Raw genomic sequence first — 6,369 nt, 5'->3', positions numbered from 1 at the left:
GCTCTTTTGAGAGCAAATATCCGCGCAGGGATCACTTTCACTACATGCAGCAGTTCTTGGCACTTGTTTGAGCGCGGTTTTACTCATGTACGTTGATTTGCGGACATTGCCCATTGTACTACATGTGGAGCCATTTTTGGCTATTTTGGCAGTTTTTCCCTGCCGTTTCTGAGACTCAGACTGGAAGAGCCCTTTCTGAGACTGTGGCTAGTCCATTTGTGTCTGTATTAGCCTTTGGAGGGTCGATAGCGTGAGGTTTTATTTGAGCTGGGGTGTGCTCGAATGTTGAGACACTTTCGGTGATACCGGTAGCTGGAGTTCCCCTTTACAGTACCCTCACCATAGGATATGTATCTGGACGGTTATTTATGCTTTTGACGTCGAGTTGGCACTCACATAGCAGTTGTTTTGTGCAGCAGATGCCCAATTAGTGCAGTTGGCACATTTATATGCATTTTGAGTTGAGTTTTGACTCCTCATACAAAGGAGACTCTGTCGGATTTACTTCCCGCGAGTCGTGACTTCCATAGTTGACACTTTTGAGTCTATTTCGGTTGAGAATTTACTCCCGATACAAAGGTTACTCTGCCCAAATTTCTACAGCTTCTCGCCATAGTTTGGCACCTCTCAAACCCTCTTATCAGTGATGGCTTCTTCTTCAAAAAAGGAGGAGTATTTCATTCGGAAGTTCGATGGCAGCAACTTCACCATGTGGAAAGAGCGCATGAAAGATGTTTTGATAAACAAAGGCCTCTCAGAACCGTTGAAAGAGCGCGCAGAGGATGATGATTATAAACAAGCTCAATGGGAGCTTTTGGATGCAAAAGCCATGGCTACGATACGTCTACATCTAGCCGAGTCAGTCTTCTTCACTATCATAGGGAAGAAAATAACCAAGGAACTATGGGATAGCTTATGTTCAGCATGGGAGAGCAAAAGTGCATCCAACAAAGTTTTTCTCATGAAAAAGCTTATGAAGCTCAACATGAAAGAAGGTAGCACAGTTTCCAGTTACTTAAATGAGTTCAACTCCTTGTTCAGTCAGCTGACATCTCAAGGCTTTAAGGAGTTTGACGATGAACTCAAGTCTATCTTCTTGTTATGCTCTCTACCCAGCTCATGGGATATCTTTTGCACAACCAATAGCAATTCAGCTCCATATGGCAAGTTAGAGTTCAATGCTGTCACACAGATGCGTTGCTCACTGAAGAGATTCGTCGTAAATCTCTCGATAATGCTAGTCATGGAGATGCATATATGGCAGGCAGTTCAACAAAGCCAAGAGGACGTGATAGGAACAAAAACAAAAGCAAAAGTAGAGAGCGAAATCCTCGTAGTCCTAGCAGACACAGGAACCAAAGTAGAGACCGCAATGCCAGAAATGTCTAGTGTTACTATTGCCACAAGAAGGGTCATTACAAAAAGGATTGTCGCAGTTTCCTAAGAGATCAGAAAAACATGCAAAATGATAATTCTGGCAAAGTCAAAAGTACAATAAAGATTGAGGAGCTCAATATTGTTCAGTCTCCCATACCTACCACTGCAGTAGAGAATGCTCCTCCTCCAGTGATGCACGTTATGCCCACAGAGATTCATGCCGAGGTGACAGCACATGCCTCAGATGTTCTCATTTTCACTTCAGATCTCACTCCAAATGCTTTGGTTGCACAGGATGAGGGTTATGCACAGAATTGGATCCTTGATTCTGGTGCAAGTTTTCATGTCACACCGCATAGAGAGTGGTTTTCCTCTTATGCATCAATGCATGGAATAGTCAAGCTTGGTGATTCCTATGAGCTTGACATTATTGGCATTCGTGATGTGAAACTTCAGATGCATAATGGCACTACTTTTGTGCTACAGAATGTTAGACATGTGCCCAAGCTTACAAAAAGCTTGCTTTCTATAGGGCAATTGGATGATCTTGGCTACACTACAGTTTTTTGGTGATCGTTCTTGGATGATCCGCAAGAACAACCTTATCATAAAAACGGATCCCTGTACTCTTTGTTTGTTTCGAGTGTCAACGAACACTCTATCTATGTTGCCAAGCTGTCGTCTCTTGAGTTGTGGCATAGCCAACTAGGCCACATTAGCCAAAAGGGAATGAAAACACTTCAGCGTTTTGGATACTTACATGTGTTAGATTACACGGACTTTCCATTGTGTGAGCATTGTCTATATGGAAAACAGACTAGATTGACATTGTGGGGGCTTTTCACAAGCCAAGCTCCCATACCCCTCTTCTCTCGTCCCCACCCCATGAAAACCCCCTCTTAGGGAGGGAGTGATAAAAGGCATTGGAAAAAGTAAGAAAAAAAATAAAGTATGATTATGTAAATATATAAGAAAGGTAAAATAGGACACCTCATGCCTGCGGGGTAGCCCATCCCCACCTTGCCTCCTTTTTCTTCACTGTTGCCCCGCCGGGTGTCCCTTTTCCTCTCCTCAACTCAAAAGGTCAACCCCCTCTCTCTTCCCCTTGTCCTTTCTCCTTTCTCTCTCCCCTCAAGCTACCCCACCTCTCACCAATAATGCATTATAACTCACCAATAATTCACCCTAACTCACATGCAACTTACCCTATCTTCCAAAATAGTATACCCCACCCCCTCTTTCTCTCTCCTATCATATCCCATGACCCAAATACCCCCCTCTCTCTCTAAAGGGCGCCATGTCTCTTGTCTTGTAGCTAAATAACCTCCCCCACACTCACACACACTCAGTTTCACTGAAAAAGATGCCCACAGACCCATCCCCACCCGATGGTTACCTGATTTTTCTTGTGTTCACACACAGATTCACCTCTGAACACACTCCCCTCTCTCCCCTCTTGTAATTACTTTATTCTCCATGTCACCTCTCACTTTTGTTCATCAACCCATCTCTCTCTCTTAGTCTCTCTCTCATGAGACTGCTGTTCTGACACATATACACACAGCCAGACAAGTAGGACCCACAGTCACATGGCCTATGTAGATAATGATTTCTTCATTTCTAAATTCTAGAATTTCTCCCCCCTCCTCCCCTATATAAACAGGGGTCACCATCACACTAAGGACACACACCATCACCAAAGAGTACACTATGCATTGTGTGTGCCTAGTGCACACACACACCCACACCATCACCATCACCGCAATCACCATGCTCGTCTTAAGCATGACCTCTACACCCTTGGGCTATGGAAGATGAAGGGAAACTAAATGAAGGATGATGGCCGTAACCCTCGTGCGAGTCTTCGCCATCAACTCCCACCTATCCGCCATGTGCTCTACCACGCTCTCCCTTCTCATTCCCCTACCCTATGCTCCCCATTTCATCGCCTTATTCTCTAAATAAAGCTTGAGGTTTTGTGAGTATGTTTTCTTGCAATGTTTTGCCCATGTGATGTGTGCGGAATCGCCACCTAGTCTTGTGTTTGGAGTGAGCTTGTGTATGTGTGAAGGGTGTGCGGATTCGCCATCCTTTTGTGGTGCCTAAGTACTAAGCCGCTATACCCCCTCCCTCACTCTCTCTCTCTCTCTCTCTCTCTCTCTCTCTCTCACTTGATCTCATTCCCTTTCCTCTTCATCATTGCTCCCAAGCATCCATCTCTCTTGGATGAAAACTTTGTTATGGTGGTGTGTTGTTTGCGTCCTAGCCGCTGAAGCTAGGTGGTGCCCCCTGTTTGCTTTACCATGACAGGCTCGAGGCACGCCATTTGGTCCTCGGTGTTTTAGAGGCCGTCGTGGTTCGGGGTTCGCTTTGCTCCCGTCATTTGGTGCCCCCACTGAGGATCTTTTCATGAAACCCTTCAGTTTACAAGACTGAAACCCCTAAACTATTGTGAATGGATGAATGGCTAGCAAGATTTACTAATTGGACGACAGAAGAAGAAGAGCTCAAAGCACAACTAGACGAACTCCGCATCTCCATCGAAGCTCGAGTGCCAGGCGTAACGGTAATCGATTTGCAGTGGGAGAGTCAACCAACACGCCAAACCCAGTGGATATACATAGGCCAAGTGCCAAGAAGAAGAAGGAGAAGGTCGAAACCATGTCCGCAACCTACAACCAACCCACAACAACAAAATGGAAGGAGCTCTACACAATAGAGAATCAACACTATTCTACTTTGAGAATCGGGTAACTCAAGTCACCGAGGTAATTATCACAGACAGTTTTCAAGTCGCACTTGATGCTGCAGCACAGATAACGGAATCATTGGCTCACACTCTCACTAGAGAAACTAGGGATCTACTGAGTTTGTTTCAGGAAAGAACACCACCCTCTCCCACAACCTTGGACAGTGACTAAGCACCTCTAAGCTTCACATGAATCAGTACAACCTACCTCAAGACAGATCACACATACCAACACGTGTATGCTCAATCAAGGTAATACTGGATTTGAAGGCTCACTACCAGCACGTCATTGACACCATGCTGGGTGGGGAGCGATTTTTTGAGGTTCTGGCATCAGATCAACCATTTGTCCTACCTTTGGTACAAGGCAATGTACCGTTTGAAGTTTTAATCTATGTCCTAGTATAAGAGGGTATACACGCCTCCTTGTAAAGAAGAAAAAAACTTTTGCAAGTTAAGCAGTGTGTCTTTCTAGCTCTCTCTCAGTAATCATGGCAAGTGTAGCATTTCCAACATTTAATGGAAAGAAGGGGGAGGATTTGGTAACAGACTTCCTAGATGACTTTGAAGTAGCATGTGTAGTGAGCAACAAAGATACGGATGAATCCCGGGTTAGAATCTTTAAGCATCTCATGAAGCTAGAAGCTAGATCATGGTACAATGCACTTCCACAAGCAACCAAGGATGACTGGGAACCCTTAAAACCCGCTTTTAAGAGGCGCTTTGGGGGAGGTACCACTTCAGAAAAGTTGTGGGACAAGTTGAGAGACTTGAAGCAGGAGGGTCTTTTAGAATATGCCACCTATGAGTCCAAATTTGTGGATTTGTGGGAACGGTGGGTTGAGTCACTGGCAAGGGGGAAAGCTGCACCCGATTTCCTAAAAAAAGATCGGTTCACGCATGGCTTATGGCCGCTTCTCAAGGAGAAGGTGAAAGGTAGATTCCCGGCTACGTACGAGTTAGCCGTTGAGATTGCTCGCCTTAAGGACAAGAAGCTACGAATGAAAGCCAAAGAAACTGAGTCAACAGAAACAGCAACATCACGTCGACCAGCAACTACGACAACCACCATTCCACCACCACCACCGGCTCTTGGGGTAAGAGATGACCAACAAGATATGTTGGCCCGTATTACTGACCAGCTGCAGAATTTGTCTGTCCACTTAATAAAACAAGGGAGGAGTCAAGAAAGAGATCAAGACCCAGGAAGAGCACCACGACAAAACAGGGAGTATCATTGCTACAACTACGGAGAAGACTGTCACGGTATGTACTACTGTCCCAAACCACGACAAAACTATAATAGAGGAGCTAGGAGGAACCAATTTTCACCCCCTAGAGAAAGAACACCCCCACCCCGAGCACCAACCCCACCAACACAAATTCTACGTCCACCCCAGACACCACTACAAGCATCCATTCCACCTCTTCCACCAGCCCCACCACCTGATCGCCCTGTAAACATCATAAGGCTAGAAGAGAAAGGAAAAGCCGTAGTAGTGGATTCACCCAGAGCAAAGGAGAGGGACAAGGGTAAGGAGAAGGTAACCTTTTTAGAACCACTTGAGGCCATGACTGTGAAAAGAGCTAGGAGGGATAAGGCTACACAATCAGATGATGAGAGAAGCATGAGAGGAGAAACTAGTAAGAGGCCATCCAGGCCACGATGGAAATTGGGCATCACCGACTTCCAGCTAGGGGAAAGTTCTAAGCCCTATGATCTAACATTGGATGTGGCAGAGCAAGGACTGAAGATTACATGGCCACAGCTGCTACATCTTGTACCTAAAGTAAGGCGACAATGGTCTAAAATGGTAAGTACAAGACGCTCCAAAACAAAGGTAGCCGAAGCAATTTCGGGATGCAACATGGATGACATCCTTCCAATTGTCGACGTAAACATAAAAGGAAAGAGGGTTGGAAACACCTACATTGATGGAGGTGCACAAATTTGTGTAATGAGCGAAGCTATGATGCTTCGATTAGGGCTCGAGGTTGACAGGCCTTCTCCATGCAAGGCAAAGATGGCAAACAACGCAAAAGTAAAGTGTGTGGGTGTGGTAAGTGCCGTGAAAATCAAAGCTTTCAACACTGAGGTAGAGGTAGATGTTTTTGTAATGCCTACTAAGGGGGAGGGCTATCCACTAATTTTGGGAAGGCCATGGTTGATGGCCATGAAGGAAAAACAGGACTGGGGTACTGGCCTTCTACGCATGACCGGTAAGAAAGGGGAGACAATCTAC

Source organism: Adiantum capillus-veneris, chromosome 1, assembly GCF_014529385.1.
Source record: "Adiantum capillus-veneris isolate H3 chromosome 1, ASM1452938v2, whole genome shotgun sequence".
In the NCBI taxonomy this organism is placed as follows: domain Eukaryota; kingdom Viridiplantae; phylum Streptophyta; class Polypodiopsida; order Polypodiales; family Pteridaceae; genus Adiantum; species Adiantum capillus-veneris.
This window is presented reverse-complemented; position numbering follows the sequence as displayed.